The 21,174-nt window shown below is 40.7% G+C and overlaps 1 pseudogene; it reads left to right on the top strand.

Annotated features, from left to right (window-relative positions):
* Window positions 1-1,424: 1,424 nt before the first annotated feature.
* Window positions 1,425-14,809, top strand: LOC102989211 (40S ribosomal protein SA-like; annotated as a pseudogene).
* The last annotated feature ends 6,365 nt before the right edge of the window (window positions 14,810-21,174 follow it).

Below are 21,174 nucleotides of genomic sequence, written 5' to 3'. Positions count from 1 at the left end.
AAAAAAAAAAAAGAAGTGGGGTCATGGCTCCGCTGTCACACAGATATAAAACCTAACAGTTAATTCCACTGACTTTCCCAATGACTTACAGGAAGTCTCCTATAAGAGGAAGTCCAAGGTAGTGGTTCAAAGTTTTAGAGTCTGACAGTCCTGACTCCCATCCTAACTCTGCCAAGTTTTATAAAAACTTGACTCATTTAGCCATTTGGGGTCACCATTTCTTTTTCTGCACAGTGGGGACTAATATGTAATATGTAGGAGAGTTGTTATAATATTTTAAAAGATAACTATGTAAAGAGCTATGTAAAGAGTCTGGCACTGGGCTATAAGAAAGTCTTTACCTTTTGGTGTGCAACTTCGGGAGTTCCCTGGGAAAGACTCAAAACTGGTCTCCATACTCTGAGAGCAAGGGGAGACCAAAGAGGTATAACACTCCAGATTGGTACGTGGCAGTTTTAATAAGCAAGAGAACATACATATGAGGCTTATCTTGGGTGGCTGCAAGATGAGTAGATCTTGGCCCCCACTTGCCAGAATCTTAACTAAGGTCAATTATATATTCTGTTCAGATGGTCTCAACAACATCTTACCCTCTCAAGGCTATCCTTGAAATGACTGCTAGTGTGGGAATAGCAGGTGGGACATGCATTCCAAGGACAGGGGAGGGGGTGAGGAGCCTCTGATTGTTCAGGTCCAGCTCACAGGCCACGCAGAGGTTACCTCCTCTCAATGACCTCCTCCAACACAGCTGCAACAGATTTTTCAATCATCTACTAGGTGTCAGGCAAGGTGCTTGACTCTAAGAAACCAAACTAAGCAAACTAAGCATGGTCTCTCCCCTCAAATTGCTCAGAGTCTTGGAGGGAGGAGAGAGAAATTGAAAAGCTAAAGTATGGTAAGGGTCATGCTGGGGAAGTACAGGGTGCTGGGGAGGTACAAACTGGAATACTTAATCCAATCATGATAGCTAGGGAAGGCTTCCCAGAGGTTGTGATATTTTTGATGAAACAGGAAAGATGGGTAAGAATTAACAAAATTAAGGGTGAGAACGTTTAGAGAGGAGACTATTCCAGGAAGATAATTAAGAGAGGCTATGGCAAATTCTTAACGGTTCTCAAAAAGGATTAGTTAATATTTGTGGAACTATCACAATTATAATGACATAGTATTAATATCTATTAACTCCTATTATGCCCTATAGGGTAACCCTTTTTCCTCTCAAGAAAATCTTTCTTGGTATTCACACAGGCATATATTCCTTGATTTCCAAACCTTCAGTGTGTTTTATTTGCTCTTAGAGGATTCATCAAGGACCTGACATAGTCAAAGAAGGCTGCATTCTAGATCTGGAGAGCATTTGGAAGAAATAACTGATGTGGATCAGAGGAAATTGGAAGAATAATGAAGAGATCTAGGAATAGGGTATGACCTTGCAGAATGTGATGAGGAAACTGGCACAGTCAACTTCAGGGGAGCTTTCAACCAAAGGAGGATATTCCTATAAAGAGGAAGGTGGCAAGGTAGGAGAAAGAAATAGGAATAAAAGGAGTATCTCTTTTCATTTTGTTTGTTCACCTGGAGGAACAACTGAAGCATAAAAAATTAAACACTTGGGCTTTTTGCATTCAGTGATGTTTTCACAAACTCATCATCTAAAATCATTTAAATTTTGAGTCCTTTTTGCTGATAAATATGATACGGATGACTCCGATCACCAACTGTCCTGGACTGCAATACAGTGAAGCTCACTCCTGGTGTTGTCATCACAACACGAGTACCATTCCTCTTCTCATTGCTCTTCAACCATGACTGCACCATCACCTGCAGAGGTTTTAAAGTCATGAAGATGCCCAAACTCCAACCCTACTGAATCAAACCTACCAAATCAGTCTTGACAGATGAGGTCTGATTCCCCCCACCCAACACTGTTACTTCTCTGACTTCCTTTCCTACTGCTCTTCCCCTGGATCACTTCACTTCAAACAAATGGACCTCCTTGCTTTTTGTATTAGGTACCTGTTGCTGTGTAATAAATTATCCCAAAATGTAGTATCTTAAATATATATATATATGTACATTTATTATTTCACAGTTTCTGTGGGTCAGGTACCCAGGCACAGCTTAGTTTGTAGAGTGTCTGGCACATGATAGGAGCTTAACAATCATTTGTTGAATGGAACAATTTGTGGCACTATCAGAATATTTTTTTGGTAAATCTTGAGCTCATTTGGGAATCGCTTTATAGAAAAACAGGCAGCCACTCCCAAATATATATACTGCTCCACTTAATGGCTATATCTGTTCTCATCCCAAATCCAACTACTGCCCAGGGAAACTTTTACTTTAGTTTGTGTATGACAATAAGGACCATCTTAGGTCAGGCTCACAGACCCTGAAATGAGGATTCATATGCAACTAACTTATTAGGGAAGTGTTTCCAGGAGAAACTGATAAGGAAGTAGAATAAATCACTTGTAAGAACAGAGAATCAGTGGTAGTTAAGCAAGAGTGTGACCACGAAAAGTTCCAGCCTCAATCTAAACCCACAGGGAGATCCAGCAGCATAAATTACAGCCTCAGAGTTTGTCCCTTCTCAGGACCAGAAATCTGGCCTTTCATACTCCACAAAATCAGCCATTGGCTAACCGGTATATAAACCAAGAAGCTCTAGAAAGCTAAGGACAGTCCTCTGGAGTAGGTGGAGGTGTGAGTCATTAGATGCAAAGCACACAGGCCGCAAAGAACCAGTAGGAAGGACCTGAGATCTGGAAGGAATGCTGTCTATATTCACTGCAGGTACAGTTAAGAAACAAGCCTCTGGCTCCTTCAAATCCAGACATGCCTCTAACTTAGGACAAGATGAAATTGTCATCTGATCACATTTAATCCTTGCCAAAAAACCTATGAGGTGGTTGCAACTATTATTCCTATCTTAACCAAAGCTTAAAGAAATTAAGGGACTTGACCAAGAACATGTAGCTATTCAGTGTCTGAGCCAGGATTCAAACTCCTATTTATCTTTCTCAGAGTCCATGCTTCTGATTGCTATTCTATAATTAAAAATGTATTTATTCTTTTAATTTCACTAGCATGATGGAGAGGAGACAAGGCTAAATAGATATCCATTGATAGAAAGAAGATTGGTTGCCCAAAGGCTAAATAGATATCCATTGATAGAAAGGGGACTGGTTGCCCAAGTGTACTCACCCCCTTAGTGCCTCTAGCATTGTAGATACTCAGTAAGTATCCATTTAATAAGTGAAGAAGTAACTATAATACAGGGGATGTTTCCATACAGCAGTCCTCAGATATTTATAGATTGGGTGCAAACAATCTAAGTCCCATCCCAAGATGTTGAAAAGATAGGAATAAAATAGACTTTATGTCTATTCTGGAGTAGTCCAATAAGATGCTTGCCATGTTGGAAGATCTACTTATTGTTCAACATGGGTGTGGAAAAACCCAAACCAAAAGCTTTTTGTCTTACTTCTCCTTTCAGGAGAACTCAGTGAGTTTGCAGAGACAGTTCCAGGGAAAGTATATATTTTGGGTTTCAAGAGAAGATGAGAATTTGGTTTTACCAGAGGTGATGACGGAGGTGATATATGGAGATCGCCAAATTCAGCCGAAAAAGCCTCTTGCTGCAAAGCACAGATGTCCTCATCTGGTTTCACTGATGCACCTGTGATGCCATGTTGAGCAAACACAACTGATCTTTCTCATGGGTCACCAGGTCACTGGAGCACACCTGGAGCCCTCTGATCGCACATAGGCAAAAAGTCTAGAGACCAGATGGGTAGGGTGAGGTGGATACCAATCAATAGGGACTTTAAAACCTTCAGTTTTAGTTTTTGGTTTATTTGTTTGCTCATCTTGAACTGTGCTGATAGGGTTGTAGTGAGCTAGTGCCCAATTCCATTCTCTCTTGCAGTCAACAGCACTACCTTTCCTAGGTGACTTTTAAGGTTGGAGTTTAACCAAGTGATCACATAACAGAATGAAAGTAACCACCCCCATGATTTCTTTTACCTTCTATCAAATTATAATAAATATGCAGAAAAAAGTATGTATCATGAGTGTATAGCACAATGAACTTTCACAAACTGAACATGTTTAATCACCACCCCAGAAGCCTCCCTTATGTTCTCTTCTGGTCACTGTACACCCCTCCAAGAGTATAAAAACTCTCCTGACTTCTAACACCCTTGATTAGTTTAGCTTGTTTTATACTTTATATAACTGGAATCCTACAGTGTGTATTCTTTTGTGCTTGGCTTCTTTTATTCAACATTATTTGTTGAGATTCATCCATGTCATTGCATTTAGTTGTAGATCATTTATTCTAATTGCTGTATATTATTCCATTGTGTAAAAATGCCATAATTTATTAATCCTTTTAACTGTCAGTGGGCATTTGTGTAGTTTCCAGGATGTAGGTATTATGAATAACGCTGCTATGAACATTCTCAAACAAGTCTTTTGGTGCTTTTCTGTTGGGTACACACCTGAAAGTGCAGCTTCTGGGCATGAATTCAGCTTCAGGAGATACCACCAAACATTTCTCCAAGAGGGTATTTCACCCGTGATTTTCTCCTATGCATTTTTCACCTGTGATTTTCACCCTCCAACACTGGCCTCATTAACACAGAACTTGACTAGAACTCACCTATTAGGAACTGCGCAACTACCCCTCCAGAGGATGCAAGTCCCTGAAGAGCAAGAATTCCCTGGCATTCTCAAAAGTTACCTTAACCTCTGTAAGAGCTCTGAAAACACGATCTTCCCCCAGGGAGGGAAAAAGGCAATTTGGGGGTAATCCCATGCTGTTCGTTATACATATTCCCATAAGAGAAGAGTTACTGCACTTGAAACCGTTTCTTTGCTTTTGGTGCAGGGAGAGTTTCATAAAGTCCAAAGCGATTACAGAGGAGCTTTTGCAAAAGAAATGGGAGTTGGATCAGACCGCTTCCGCTTTCCACATACACCACAGCAAAAGTCCCAGGAGGTCAGCTGGAACAGAGATTGGTTGGAACCCTGTACAGTCCCAATGAGAAGCCTTCCTAAGGGCTCCAAGGTGGAGCGTAAATCAACAGATGTGTGGAGCTTTGAAGATCCAACTTTTGTTGCTAATCTCTCTGTTCTGAAAGGGTGGGTGGGGAATATATGAAGGCTAAATCAACAAACAAGTCCCAAACAATAGTTTCTGCCCTTGCCAAAGTTGCGGTTCAGTTTTTTAATAAGCTCATTGGGATTTGCCCTCGTTACTGTACTTTACTCATTAGCTCCTTGAAGTTACTGTTGGGTACCTTGGGGTGGAGGCCCCAAACCTCAGCATTCTTCTAAAGGGCTTACCACTGCAGGAGGGAGGGGTGGGGTGGTGGGAAGCGGCTCGCTCACGCACTCAGAAAGGTGCCGCCTTCCTGGATCTCCTTCCCAGGAAGGAAAAGCAGGGCGCTAAGGTGGAGGCCAGCATTCACACACAGGACTTAACAGGGAAGGCTTCTGCAGGAATCTAGACAAGAGCTCCTCAACATGCGGTTGAGATGGTGGATACACATTATTCTCTTTATTTTTCCTATATGCATGAAATGCTTTTATAATAAAATATTTTTAATTAATTAAAAAAAAAGAGTTCCTCAACACGTGGACCTTTACATCAAGCCCCTCCCATCCTCCGCTTTAGCTTTGGTTGGTTTTCCTATGTACGTTGGGAGAATGGCATTGAGAAAACACTCTTTGACTAATCCAAGTTGCAGTTATAAAGATATCATTTCCTTTGACATTAATCTGATTAAAAAAAAAAACTTACCTACTATGGTACTTAAAATCTGGTCCCATATTTCCAGTTTTTCTAAATTCCATCCTGTTGGTGTATTTGTGAGTTTTGTTCTTCAAGGAGGTTTATTCAAAGGAAGAGGGAAGAAGAGAAATAAGTTCTTTATGAAATGATGACACCAAATTGAAGCTTTATAAGACTATGTTGCAGTTAACACTTGCTGCTCCCCCCCCTTTACCATGGGGACATTTTATTATGCTTATTATACTCATTATATTATGCTAATTGAATAAGCCCCTTCCCTGGCTCCTCTGTGTTTTCTGGAAACAATTTAAACTACTTGCCTTCCCTGTTAAGGCACTGCACCACTCAGGTTCTGGCTGCGTTTCCTTTCTTGACCCAACTTCCTCTCCTGTGTAATTCTCCCTTCTGCTTTACTGTTTTTATGCTACCATCCTGGCCTGTAGGAAGACCAGTTGTCTGTTCCCTAAATGCCACCTCCCTATATCCTTGTATTTTCTGTCCCTCCTCATGAATTTCATCTTCCAGAACATCCTATCTGCCTTTCTGATCCCTAGAAGAAAAGGGACTAGATTCATTGCCCCTCATCATGGAGAGAAAATGGAAAGGTTTCCTTAAATGTTGCAGAAACATATGTTGTGCTCACCAAAAGGAACCTGGAAAGACCAGTCGTAATCCCATAGCATAGCCTTCCTCAAAGCCTTTTCCAGCTTGTTTTCCCATTTGTCAGTACATTGTACATAAAAGTTATAGGGATTGTTTATTGTTAACCATGTATGTGGGCAGAGAGATGAACAGTTTAAATAACATGACCGGTTAGCCAACAGGGAAATTTGAAATCATGTTGTCAATACTTCTGAATTGAACTCTTTATTCTCAAACAAATATTTACTAAGGTAAGTTGACACATTTTAATGCATTTTTATACTTAGACAACCATAAGGTATGATAGCATGCATTGTAATATACAGTGAACAAAGTTCTTTCAGAAAAACATCAGCACTTGATCCTCACAACCACCCTGCGATGAAATGGAACAATAGTAGGTTTATTTTATGAAGGAAGAGACTCAGACAGAAAGTTCAGTGGATTGTCCTGGGTTTCTAGCTCCTACTTAGTGCTTTTTCCACTATATTGTGCTCTCATAAAATTTGAGGACCATGAAAAGGCCCTTTTACACAAGGACATTTCTTTAATAAGCCTACCATGACACCTAAAATTATGCTATTATGGAATCATTCATTTCTTTAAATTTAAGTATTATGTCCCCAGATATAAAACATAAAGCCATAATCATGAGAAATAGTTCTAGCATAGCTGACTGTTATCTTTGATAGCTGCAGACAAGGAAACTAAAGATTGAGATATAAGTCCCAAAACTAGAAGTTTGCTGAAACACTAGTGAAAAAAAAAAAAGGAAAAGTCCTTGAAAAATACGGTGTGTGTCCTGTCTTCATGACTTGCTATTTTGTGATCTTGGGCAAATTACCTTTGAACATCAGTTTTCCCATGAGTCCAAGAGAGATAGTAACAATACCAAAATGAAATAAAGTACTGAGACTGTACCCTAGTACACTCTGCAAACTGAAAGTTACTACAAAAATGTTGGTTCCCACCACCATAATAAGTTAAACTATCATGAGGTCCTTGAAAGACTGAGTCTTTATAATCTGAGATATCTATGGGATTTTAAAAGATCACCCTTGGAAATAATATTTAGAGAATTTACAAGGGACCAATCATGACGGCAAACCTCTTTTTTGCTATCATGTTAAGTCCCTAAACCACAGAGCATTTTACTATTCCATGATTAGACATCTGCACTCACAGTGTGTTTCAAAGACTTAGGTCAGAATGGAAACAGACCTGGGAAGTTCAAAGCTGCTTTATGAGATAAGTTCTAGAACCAAGCTGAGCAGAGCAGGGCTACTTGCAGAGCTTCCAAGGGTCTCCAAGTAACTCTGGGAAAATGGCAAAGCAAATCTGGCTGAAGGCACAACCAAGATAATTTTCGAGATAATCATTCATCCTCTTACTTATTCATTTATTCATTTGTACATTTAACAAATATTTATTAAAAGTCAACTATGCGGGACTTCCCTGGTGGTGCAATGGATAAGACTCCACGCTCCCAAGGCAGGGAACCCGGGTTCGATCCCTGGTCAGGGAACTAGATTCCATACGCATGCCGCAACTAAGACCTGGCACAACCAAAATAAATAAATAAATATTTTTAAAAAACGTCAACTATGAGCTGGGTATTCAGTAACCTTGGGGACTTCATGAGTGAATGGAAGGACCTGGTTCTTCCCTCAGGGAGCTTTATTTTCTAGTTTTCATGAATGTGGGAAATACTCCAATCACATAGTTCCTAGAGTACTTCTTCAAGGCTTCTCAAAATCTTATCCTAACACCTTAAAACAATGAAAATGCTCACTGAAATCTTCCAACCATATGCTTCCATTTCCTTTCCACCAACAGCCCTTGTCCTGCCCATCCTATTCATTACTCCCTTGACCTTGCTCTCAGGTATAAGACAGAACCACTCCCCTGTATTAACACACACGCATGTGTGCAAGCACACGCACACACAATGCCCTCAAACCTTGGCTAAGTCCTATTCACCCTTCAGGCATCAGTTTAAATATCACTACAAGAAATACAGATGGCCAACAGGTACATGAAAAGACGTTCAGCATCGATAATCATTAGAGAAATGCAAATCAAAACTACAATGAGGTATCACCTCACACCTGTCAGAATGGCCATCATTAAAAGCCTACAAGTAGCTTTCCGTGCTACACAGACAGGGGTCCATACGGAGTTGTTCTGGATTCCCATTGTAAATATATATATTTTAACACCTTTATTGGAGTATAATTGCTTTACAATGGTGTGTTAGTTTCTGCTTTATAACAAAGTGAATTAGTTATACATATACAAATATCCCCATATCTCTTCACTCTTGCATCTCCTTCCCTCCCACCCTCCATATCCCACCCCTCTAGGTGGTCACAAAACACCGAGCTGATCTCCCTGTGCTATGCAGCTGCTTCCCACTAGCTATCTATTTTACATTTGGTAGTGTATATATATCCATGCCACTCTCTCACTTCGTCAATGCTTACCCTTCCCCCTCCCCACATCCTCAAGTCCATTCTCTAGTAGGTCTATGTCTTTATTCCCATCCTGCCCCTAGGCTCTTCATGAACATTTTTTTTTTAGATTCCATATATATGTGTTAGCATACGGTATTTGTTTTTCTCTTTCTGACTTACTTCACTCTGTATGACAGACTCTAGGTCCATCCACCTCACTACAAATAACTCTATTTCATTTCTTTCTATGGCTGAGTAATATTCCATTGTATATATGTGCCACAACTTCTTTATCCATTCATCTGTCAGTGGACACTTAGGTTGCTTCCATGTCCTGGTTGCTTCCATGTCCTGGCCATTGTAAATAGAGCTGCAATGAATATGTTGGCTGTGGGTTTGTCATATATGGCCTTTATTATGTTGAGGTAAGTTCCCTTTATGCCTACTTTCTGGAGGGTTATTATCATAAATCGATGTTGAATTTTGTCGAAGGCTTTTACTACATCTATTGAGATGATCATATGGTTCTTATTCTTCAATTTGTTAACATGGTTTATCACATTGATTTGTGTATATTGAAGAATCCTTGCATTCCTGGGATACACCCCACTTGATCATGGTGTATGATCCTTTTAATGTGCTGTTGGATTCTATTTGCTAGTATTTTGTTGAGGATTTTTGCATCTATGTTCATCAGTGATATTGGCCTGTAGTTTTCTTTCTTTGTGACATCTTTGTCTGGTTTTGGTATCAGGGTGATGGTGGCCTCGTAGAATGAGTTTGGGAGTGTTCCTTTCTCTGCAATTTTTTGGAAGAGTTTGAGAAGGATGGGTGTTAGCTCTTCTCTAAATGTTTGATAGAATTCACCTGTGAAGCCGTCTGGTCCTGGGCTTTTGTTTGTTGGAAGATTTTTAATCACAGTTTCAATTTCAGTGCCTGTCATTGGTCTGTTTATATTTTCTATTTCTTCCTGGTTCGGTCTCAGAAGATTGTGCTTTTCTAAGAATTTTTCCATTTCTTCCAGGTGGTCCATTTTATAGGCACAGAGTTGCTTGTAGGAGTCTCTTAAGATGCTTTGTATTTCTGCGGTGTCTGTTGTAACTTCTCCCTTTTCATTTGGTAGGATCGTATTGCTATAAACTTCCCTCTTAGAACTACTTTTGCTGCATCCCATAGGTTTGGGGTCATCGTGTTTTCATTGTCACTTCTTTATAGGTATTTTTTGATTTCCTCTTTGATTTCCTCAGTGATACCTTGGTTATTAAGTAGTGTATTGTTTAGCCTCCATGTGTTTGTATTTTTTACAGAGTTTTTCCTGTAATTGATACCTAGTCTCATAGCATTGTGGTCAGAAAAGATACTGGATATGACTTCAATTATCGTAAATTTACCAAGGCTAGATATGTGACCTAAGATATGATCTATCCTGGAGAATGTTCCATGAGCACTTGAGAAGAAAGTGTATTCTGTTGTTTTTATATGGAATGTCCTATAAATGTCAATAAAGTCCATCTTGTTTAATGTATCATTTAAAGCTTGTGTTTCCTTGTTTATTTTCATTTTGGATGATCTCTCCATTGGTGAAAGTGCGATGTTAAAGTCCCCTACTATGATTGTGTTACTGTCGGTTTCCCCTTTTATGGCTGTTAGTATTTGCCTTATGTATTGAGGTGCTCCTATGTTGGGTGCATATATATACATATATATATAATTGTTTTATCTTCTTCTTGGATTGATCCCTTGATCATTATGTAGTGTCCTTCTTTGGCTCCTGTAATAGTCTTTGCTTTACAGTCTATTTTGTCTGATATGAGAATTGCTACTCCAGCTTTCTTTTGATTTCCATTTGCATGGAATATCTTTTTCCATACCCTCACTTTCAGCCTGTATGTGTCCCCAGATCTGAAGTGGGTCTCTTGCAGACAGCATATATACGGGTGTTGTTTTTGTATCTATTCAGCCAGTCTATGTCTTTTGGTTGAAACATTTAATCTATTTACATTCAAGGTAATTATCAATATGTATGTTTCTATTACCATTTTCTTAATTGCTTTCAGTTTATTATTGTAGGTCTTTTCCTTCTTTTGTGTTTCCTGCCTAAAGAAGTTCCTTTAGCATATGTTGTAAAGCTGGTTTGGTGGTGCTGAATTCTCCTAGCTTTTGCTTGTCTCTAAAGGTTTTAATTTCTCCGTCAAATCTAAATGAGATCCTTGCTGGGTAATCTTGGTTATAGGTTTTTCCCTTTCATCACTTTAAAATGTCCTGCCCCTCCCTTCTGGCTTGCAGTGTTTCTACTGAAAGATCAGCTGTTAACCTTATGAGGATTCCCTTGTATGCTATTTGTTATTTTTCCCTTGCTGCTTTTAATATTTTTTCTTTGTATTTAATTTTTGATAGTTTGGTTAATATGTGTCTTGGCATATTTCTCCTTGGATTTATCCTGTATGGCACTCTCTGTGCTTCCCGGACTTGATTAACTATTTCCTTTCCCATATTAGGGAAGTGGTTTGGTGGTGCTGAATTCTCCTAGCTTTTGCTTGTCTCTAAAGGTTTTAATTTCTCCGTCAAATCTAAATGAGATCCTTGCTGGGTAATCTTGGTTATAGGTTTTTCCCTTTCATCACTTTAAAATGTCCTGCCCCTCCCTTCTGGCTTGCAGTGTTTCTACTGAAAGATCAGCTGTTAACCTTATGAGGATTCCCTTGTATGCTATTTGTTATTTTTCCCTTGCTGCTTTTAATATTTTTTCTTTGTATTTAATTTTTGATAGTTTGGTTAATATGTGTCTTGGCATATTTCTCCTTGGATTTATCCTGTATGGCACTCTCTGTGCTTCCCGGACTTGATTAACTATTTCCTTTCCCATATTAGGGAAGTTTTCAACTATAATCTCTTCAAACATTGTCTCTTTTTCTCTTCTTCTTCTGGGACTCCTATAATTCGAATGTTGGTGCGTTTAATGTTGTCCCAGAGGTCTCTGAGACTGTCCTCAATTCTTTTCATTCTTTTTTCTTTATTCTGCTCTGCAGTAGTCATTTTTGCTATTTTATCTTCAAGGTCACTTATCCATTCTTCTTCCTCAGTTATTCTGCTATTGATTCCTTCTAAAGAACTTTTAATTTCATTTATTGTGTTGTTCATCATTGTTTGTTTGCTTTTTAGTTCTTCTAATTATTCTGAATTCTTTTTCAGGTAGACTGCCTATTTCCTCTTCATTTGTTAGGTCTGGTGGGTTTTTACCTTGCTCCTTCATCTGCTGTGTGTTTCTCTGTCTTCGCATTTTGCTTAACTTACTGTGTTTGTGGTCTCCTTTTCACAGGCTGCGGGTTCATAGTTCCCATTGTTTTTGGTGTCTGCTGCCAGTGGCTAAGGTTGGTTCAGTGGGTTGTGTAGGCTTCCCGGTGGAGGTGACTAGTGCCTGTGTTCTGGTGGATGAGGCTGGATCTTGTCTTTCTGGTGGGCAGGTCCACGTCTGGTGGTGTGTTTTGGGGTTTCTGTGACCTTATTATGATTTTAGGCAGCCTCTCTGCTAATGGGTAGGGTTTTGTTCCTGTCTTGCCAGTTGTTTGGCATAGGGTGTCCATCACTGTAGCTTGCTGGTCGCTGAGTGGAGCTGGGTCTTGGCGTTGAGATGGAGATCTTTGGGAGATTTTCGCCATTTGATATTATATGGAGCTGGGAGGTCTCTGGTGGACCAGTGTTTTGAACTCGGCTCTCCCACCTCAGAGGCACAGGCCTGATGCCCAGCCAGAGCACCAAGACCCTGTCATCCACACAGAAAAACAGAAAAAGGAAAAAAATATATATATCGCTGCTCCCAAAGTCCACTGCCTCAATTTGGGATGATTCATTGTCTATTCAGGTAATCCACAGATGCAGGGTACATCAAGCTGACTGTGGAGATTTAATCTGCTGCTCCTGAGGCTGCAGGGAGAGATTTCCCTTTCTCTTCTTTGTTCGCACAGCTCCCAGGGTTCAGCTTTGGATTTGGCCCCGCCTCTGCGAGTAGTGGCCTTCTGGCATCTGTTCTTTGCCCAGACAGGAGGAGGTTAAAGGAGCAACTGATTCGGGGGCTCTGGATCACTCAGGCCGGGGTGAGGGAGGGGTGCGGATGCGGGGCGAGCCTGCGGCAGCAGAGGCCAGCATGACGTTGCACCAGCCTGAGGGGCACCGTGTGTTCTCCCCGGGAAGTTGCCCCTGGATAATGGGACCCTGGCAGTGGCGGGCTGCACAGGCCCCCAGGAGAGGAGGTGTGGAGAGTGACCTGTGCTTGCACACAGGCTTCTTGGTGGCTGCAGCAGCAGCCTTAGCGTCTCATGCCCGTCTCTGGTGTCCGCGCCGACAGCCGCGGCTCGCGCCCGTCTCTGGAGCTCATTTAGGTAGCGCTCTTAATCCCCTCTCCTGGAGCAACCCAAAACAAAGAGGCAAGAAAAAGTCTCTCGCCTCTTTGGCACCTCCAGACCTTTTCCTGGACACACTCCCAGCTAGCTGTGGCCCACTAGCCCCCTTCAGGCTGTGTTCACGCAGCCAACCCCAGTCCTCTCCCTGGGATCTGACCTCCAAAGCCGGAGCCTCAGCTCCCAGCACCCGCCCGTCCCGGCATTTGAGCAGACGATCCTCCCTGCAGGACTCTCTCTGCTTTGCCCTCTGCACCCCTGTTGCTGCGCTCCCCTCCGTGGCTCTGAAGCTTCCCCCCTCCGCCACCCACAGTCTCCGCCCGTGAAGGGGCTTCATAGTGTGTGGAATGCTTTCCTCCTTCACAGCTCCCTCCCACTGGTGCAGGTCCCATCCCTATTGTCTCTGTTTTTTCTTTTTTCTTTTGCCCTACCCAGGTACGTGGGGAGTTTCTTGCCTTTTGGGAGGTCTGAGGTCTTCTGCCAGCTTTCAGTAGGTGTTCTGTAGGGGTTGTTCCACATATAGATGTATTTCTGATGTATTTCTGTGAAGGAAGTTATCTCCATGTCTTACTCTTCCACCATCTTGAAGCTCTAGCCCTCCCATCGTAACTTAAAGGGAAACTTCCACAATATCTGGAGCCCTTGATGTCCTGCAAATGAAGGAGGAAGATGTTTTCAAATTCCTTGCAGCAGGAACCCACTTAGGTGGCAGCAACCTTGACTTCCAAATGGAATAGTACATCTACAAAAGGAAAGGTGATGGCATCTACATCATAAATCTGAAGAGAACCTGGGAGAAGCTTCTGTTGGCAGCTCGTCCCATTATTGCCATTGAAAACCCAGCTGATGTCAGTGTCATATCCTCCAGGAATACTGGCCAGTGAGCTGTGCTGAAGTTTGCTGCTGCCACCGGAGCCACTCCTATTGCGGGCCACTTCACTCCTGGAACCTTCACTGACCAGATCCAGGCAGCCTTCAGGGAGCCAAGACTTCTGGTGGTTACTGATCCCAGAGCTGACCACCAGCCTCTCACAGAGGCCTCTTATGTTAACCTGCCTACTATTGCTTTGTGTAACACAGACTCTCCTCTGTATTATGTGGACACTGCCATCCCATGCAACAAGAAGGGAGCCCAGTCAGTGGGTCTGATGTGGTGAATGCTCGCCCAGGATGTTCTGCGTATGTGTGGCACCATCTCCCGTGAACAACCATGGGAGGTCATGCCTGATCTCTACTTCTACAGAGATCTTGAAGAGACTGAAAAGGAAGAGCAGGTGACAGCCAAGAAAGCTGTGACCAAGGAGGAATTTCAGAGTGAATGGTCTGTTCCAGATCCTGAGTTCACTGCTTCTCAACCTGAGGTGGCAGACTTGTCCGAATGTGTGCATGTGCCCTCTGTGCGTATTCAGCTGTTCCCCACTGAAGACCGGAGCGCTCAGCCTGCCACTGAGGACTGGTCTGCAGTTCCCACTGCTCAGGCCACTGAGTGGGTAGGAACAACCACTGAGTGGTCTTAAGCTGTTCTTCCACACTCTTAAAATGGAAATAGGTTGATGGAAAATAAACAGTTTCTAAAAAAATTAAAAAGTCTACAAATAACAAATGCTGGAGAGGATGCAGAGAAAAGAGAACCCTCCTACGCTGTTGGTAGGAATGTAAGTTGGTGCAGCCACTGTGGAAAACAGTATGAAGGTTCCTCAGAAAACTAAAAATAGAATTACCAATATGATCAAGCAATCCCACTCCTTGGCAAATATCCAGACAAAACTATAATTCAAAAAGATACATGCACCATTATTTCATAGCAGCACTATTCACAATAGCCAAGACATGGAAACAACCTAAATGTCCATCAACAGATGAATGGATAAAGAAGATGTGGTACATATATACAATGGAATACTACTCAACCATAAAAATGAACGAAATAATGCCATTAGCAGCAACATGGATGCAACTAGAGATTATCATACAAAGTGAAGTAAGTCAGAAGGAGAAAGATAAATACCATATGATATCATTTATAAGTGGAATCTAAAATATGACACAAGTGAACCTATCTACAAAACAGAAACAGAGTCACGGACATAGATAACAGACTGGTGGTTGCCAAGGGGGAGGGGGTTGGGATAGGGATGAAGTGGGAGGTGGGGGTTAGCAGATTAAGCTTTTATATATAGAACAGATAAACAACAAGGTCCTACTGTATAGCACAGGGAACTATATTCAATATCCTATGATAAACCATAATGGAAAAGAGTATTTTAAGAAAAGAATGTATATATATGTATAACTGAACCACTTTTCTTTACAGTAGTAATTAACACAACATTATAAACAACTGTACTTCAATAAAAAAGAAAAGAAAAGAAAAGAAATGCAACTAGATGCACACCAAACATAAAAGAATGTTCTCAGCAGCAATGATGACCAAAAACTGGGAAAGATCTAAATGTCCATCAAAAGTAGAATGGATAGGGACTTCCCTGGCAGTCCGGTGGTTAAGACTCTGCGTTTCCAATGCAAGGGGCATGGGTTCGATCCCTGGTTGGGGAACTAAGATCCCACATGCTGCATGGCATGGTCCAAAAAATTAAAATTTAAAATTAAAAAAAAAGTAGAATGGATAAATTCTTATGTATTTATACAATGTAATACCATATGACAGTGATAATCAGGGAACTACAGCCACATGAAACAGCTATGAATAATTGTCATTGAGTGAAAGAAGCTACCACAAAAGAGTACATGTTGTAGAAATTCATTTATAAAAACTCTAAAAATTAGGAAATGTAGTATTTGGTGATAGGATTTCAGTTCCCTTTGGGTATTGGAGGTTGTGGCTGGCAGAGGACATTATGGGGGATTCTTGAGTTCTGGTGATGCTTTACTTCTTCATCTGGATAGTTACACCCATCTGTTCACTTTGCGAAAATTCATGGCAATAAACACTTAGAATTTTTTAAATAAATAAAATATCACTTCCAGAAAAGTGTCAACCCCATGATGAAGGTTAGCTCTTCTTGTTTTATACTTCTGTATATTGCATATGCTGTCTCTATATAATCTATTTTATGACCCTCTTCCCACTCATAGTCACTTGTTCAATATTTTTCTTAAGCTCTATAAGGGCATAGAGTTTATGCCCCAACACCTAGCACAGTGCCCACAAAGGTAGATAGTTAATAAATATTTTTTGCATGATTAAATGAATCTCAATGACACCTTGCACTAAGGTGAAATTTAAATATGCCTGCTCACTCTTCTGAGTTGATCTCAAACTTTTCTGCTTGCTTGAAAGAGTACATTCCTCCACACTAGTCTCCTGAGAGCACAACCTATTTCTTTTCCTCCAAGTGTGATTTCCCTGTCACGTACATTCATGGCACCACATAAATATTAAAAGCATGATCAAATGTTCCGCAGTTGGAATATGTTGAGTGAATGACTCAGTGAGAAGTGTCCTTCTGTTGTGTGATTAAACAAGACACATAATATTACATGTTGTCAGAACAGGATGAAGTCAACACAATCTAGATTAATGTGGATGTTACTGGCTTGTCCATGGCCAGAATGGATGGGGAATCTGGCATTGCCCCTGGCCAATGGAAAAAAAAAACTTAGACAAGTTCTGAAGCTAATATTTTTTGATCTTTCCATACCCTGAGCAGCATTTCTTCGCTACTGTGGATTGGGGAGAAGGTAGGATTATTCAGAACACATGGAGCACTTAGGGAAAGAGAACACAAAACACTTAAAACTCGACTCTGATAAACATAAAACTTGTGTCCTGCCAAGTTCAAATGCAGTTTTTCCAAGATACAAATTTCATGGATAAGTTCAGGGAACCAAAGGGACATTTGATCAGTTGGCAACTGAGCTGAAGCTGGTTCAGGATCCAAATTCTTTCCTTACATCTTCACATCCAACCCCTCCCCCCACTCCACTACTACTTGGGTATCCCATGGTGTCAAATTTAGCCTTCAGATTTTCACACAGGCTGTCTTTACAGGCCTTAATGAGGAGAGGAAAAAATGACAGAAAACAAAGAAACACATGAGCTGTTCTTTCACCTCTCCACCACCTGAATGGATCCAGTGTCCCTCCTCTTTATAAAATTCTGCCCCAAAATGGTGCTGCATCATACGTGTGCCAGTGAAAGTAGGCATGAGGGTGGGGGAGAGGAGAATTGGGGGTGGATGGTTCAGGTTATGGAGACAGTGTGTTCTTTCAAAAAGAGAAAGAAACCCTTTAAAAACGAAAGAAGAGGGGCTTCCCTGGTGGCGCGGTGGTTGCGCGTCCGCCTGCCGATGCAGGGGAACCGGGTTCGCGCCCCGGTCTGGGAGGATCCCACATGCCGCGGAGCGGCTGGGCCCGCGAGCCATGGCCGCTGAGCCTGTGCGCCCGGAGCCTGTTCTCCGCAACGGGAGAGGCCACAGCAGGGGGAGGCCCGCATACCACAAAAAAAAAAAAAAAAAAAAAAAAAAAAAAACGAAAGAAGAAGACAGTCTGAAAGTCTATAAAATGACATTCAACTTAAGTCCCTTTCTTTAAACATAAACAGATGTATAATGTCCATAAGTCCTCAAATGGAATAATGCCTAAGTACCTAAAGGCAGAATGTGGCTGGATATCCAATAAGAAACTATGATTTAAAACACTGCATTGTCTAAAGAGCGATTGTTAAGATAATCAAATTCATTCTTTCATTCAACTAACATGCATTGAATATCTACACTGTGCCCAGAGACTGTGCTATGTGCCAGGGTATTCACATAGGTAAGAGGCCTGCACCCTGGAGGAGTTTATATTTTAGGGGAGGAGATAAGATAATAAAGAATTGTAGTAACACTGTGAGCATAGAAGGAAGGAAGGAAAGAAGGAAGAGGAAGACAGGTAAGGAGATGGTAGTATGGAAGACAAACTGCCTAAATCTACCTGGGAAATTCTGGAATGACTTTAGTGGATGACACTAACATGAATAATTAATAGTGGCATTAGCAATAATTGTTATTGTTATTTTTATTGTTGTATCCTGGTGAATCTGGGGTGACATATAATGGTATGAATAATACGGGTCAAGTACATTAAAATAATCCCTTTTTAAGTTAGGAAGTTCATTGCATTATGTAAAAATATCTAAAACAGGCAGTGACGTATTGTCAAAAATGATTTTCAGTGAATAGGAAGGTCACTGGACAACAGAATCCCTGACAAAATTACAAGAAAGTCAAATTGTGCTGGTAATTGCTAATAATTAACCCTTGGTATTTTATAAGACAGTTTAAAATAATAAAACATTAGAATTAGAAGAGACCTAGACAGACATCTAGCTTAATATTAGTATTCCTTTACTACACATATTTGTCTACTCTTCTATCTGCCCTATTAGTCTGTAAGCTCTTTGAGGGTAGGGCCTGTGTCTTATTTGTTTTGTGTCATAGTACTAAACAAGAAACAAGAGCTCAATAATGGGGGCTTCCCTTGTGGCGCAGTGGTTGAGAATCCACCTGCCAATGCAGGGGACACGGGTTTGATCCCTGGTCCAGAGAGATCCCACATGCCGTGGAGCAACTAAGCCCGTGCACCACAACTACTGAGCCTGCGCTCTAGATCCCGAGTGCCACAACTACTGGGCCTGCACACCACAACTACTGAAGCCCACGTGCCTAGAGCCCGTGCTCAGCAACAAGAGAAGCCACTGCAACGAGAAGCCCACGCACTGCAGTGAAGAGTAGCCCCCGCTCGCAGCAACTAGAGAAAGCCCGCACACAGCAACGAAGACCCAACTCAGCCAAAAATAAATTAATTTTTTAAAAAAGAGCTCAATAATGTTTTCCAAAGGAAGAAACTAAGAGGCTATTTATTCAACCCCTTTACTTCAAAAGAATGGAAACTGAGCCCCAGAGTTATGAAGGACTAAAAGGCAAAACAAAATTTTTTAATAGTAAAGCCAAGCCTGGAACCCAGATCTCTTGACCCCAGGCCAGGTTACTGTACATCATATCATATTACCCATCTACAATCAATCACTAATCAATGGAACATGTAGAGAAGAATGTTTTGGGGTCATAGTTTCTAAAGTGCTGTTATCTCCTTGTAGCGTTCCCCTATATCTTTCACCTCCTCCATGTAGATGCAAAAAAAAAAACAACATAGAATATAAATTTGAAACCCCATTTTTAAAATGCTGATCATTGAAACCCTAAGTCTCACCTCTGACATTGTCCCCAGACCCCATAGATCCCTAAGACAATTGGAAGTCTCACAGAGTATGTGAAACTAGCCCAGTTTCCCATGCTTTTTTTCACTTTCTAGTGTAGGTCATTAGCAGGATTCTATTTTAGGACAGAAATGCTTTTGCTACCCCTCAAATCATACCAAAGTAGGTAGTTTTCTACTGAATTGATTCTGCATAGCAAAAAGCACTGCTGGCTTATTTGTTCTTCCAAGTAGTAGAGGGCCTTTCTCTTAGCCTGATATGTTTTTTTTTATCCCTGTATACCTTGTACTGTGATGTTGAGGGTGGTGATGGTGATGATGATTTTTTTCTATTTGTCTTTGGTTAACATTGATTGAGTTTTGCCTTAAGGATTCCAGGTTAAAAGTTAAGACAGTAGAGGAACTAACTTTCTGAGAGTTTCCATTCATAAATAAATAAAGCAAAAATTTAGGTAATGATCATGGTGCTGTCAAAATATCTTGACATACAGTCTTTCATCTAATCCACCCAGGGAAAGAGGTTTTTATTCTTATTTTACAAGTGAGAATACTAAGCATCTGGTGATTACCCACACTCACATAGCTAATGAATGGTGAACTGAGACTCCAATCCAACACTTTGGACTCCAAATCTACTTGGAATTTTGCCTAGCACAAGACAGGGCAAAGGGTAATTAGCAAAATCCAGCAGGTGAAAATTAAATTTCCTTTATGAGGAAATTAAAGAACTAAAATCAAATAGATTAAATTAAACCAATTTTGTGTCAAGCTCCCAGAATTAAAACTGAATTCTTCATCTCAATTCACTCTCTATATAAGGCCACCATATTGACCTTGGAAAACTATAAAGTTGGATTATTTTCATCATTTAGCAAGGAGGAAAAAAAAGCTGAAAATAATTAGGAAGGCCAAGCAAGTAGAAGGATGTTTTGACTCCAGTTGGTATACAAATAGATTCAGACAAAAATCAGAAGATGTGAGCCATTCTTTATGAGGCTCCAGTACTCATTTGTTGGGGTTAAATTTGATATTGTATCATAAGTGTGTATTACATAAGATTCTGAAAACTCAGTGTTTCTAAATGGCTGTTCCTTCTAGAATATCGTTCTGGCTGCAGGGGTGTACAGTCCTAAAAGCAGAAGGATACTTTATCAAGAAAGCAGAAACTGAATCACCATATTGAATTTCTAAATTTTACAGAGTTTTCAACACAATTCTTTTTTAATTATGAGACACTGAGATAAATTTGAATCTTAAACTTATTCCACTGGTGTCAGCTGTTGATCCTTTTATGAGCAAACAATCTGATATTCTCACTCAATAGGGAGGCACTCTGACAGGGATCTTCTCCCAAGAAAACTTACTCTGTTTTTTTGACTCATTAGAGATCTCAATACATCTCCTAAGAGCATTACTTATTTTCCAGGGTCACACAGACCTTAAATATTCAATTAACCAGAAAAAAAAATCAGTGACTGGCATTAAAAACAACTGAATCTACAGATGGCTTAAATGAACATTCTGGGAATCACTAGAGCCACTCAGTATTCTCCAGGGAGCATTAATAATGTAATTCCTAACTGCTGTAACTTAATTCATTACATACTACTGAGAACCAGGTATATGCAAAGTACTACACTCAGTGTAATAGAGAGAAAAC

This window comes from Physeter macrocephalus, chromosome 4 (genome assembly GCF_002837175.3).
Source record: "Physeter macrocephalus isolate SW-GA chromosome 4, ASM283717v5, whole genome shotgun sequence".
Classification (NCBI taxonomy): Eukaryota; Metazoa; Chordata; class Mammalia; order Artiodactyla; family Physeteridae; genus Physeter; species Physeter macrocephalus.
The sequence above is the reverse complement of the archived record's forward strand: the minus strand, read 5'-3'. Positions and strand labels throughout refer to the sequence as shown.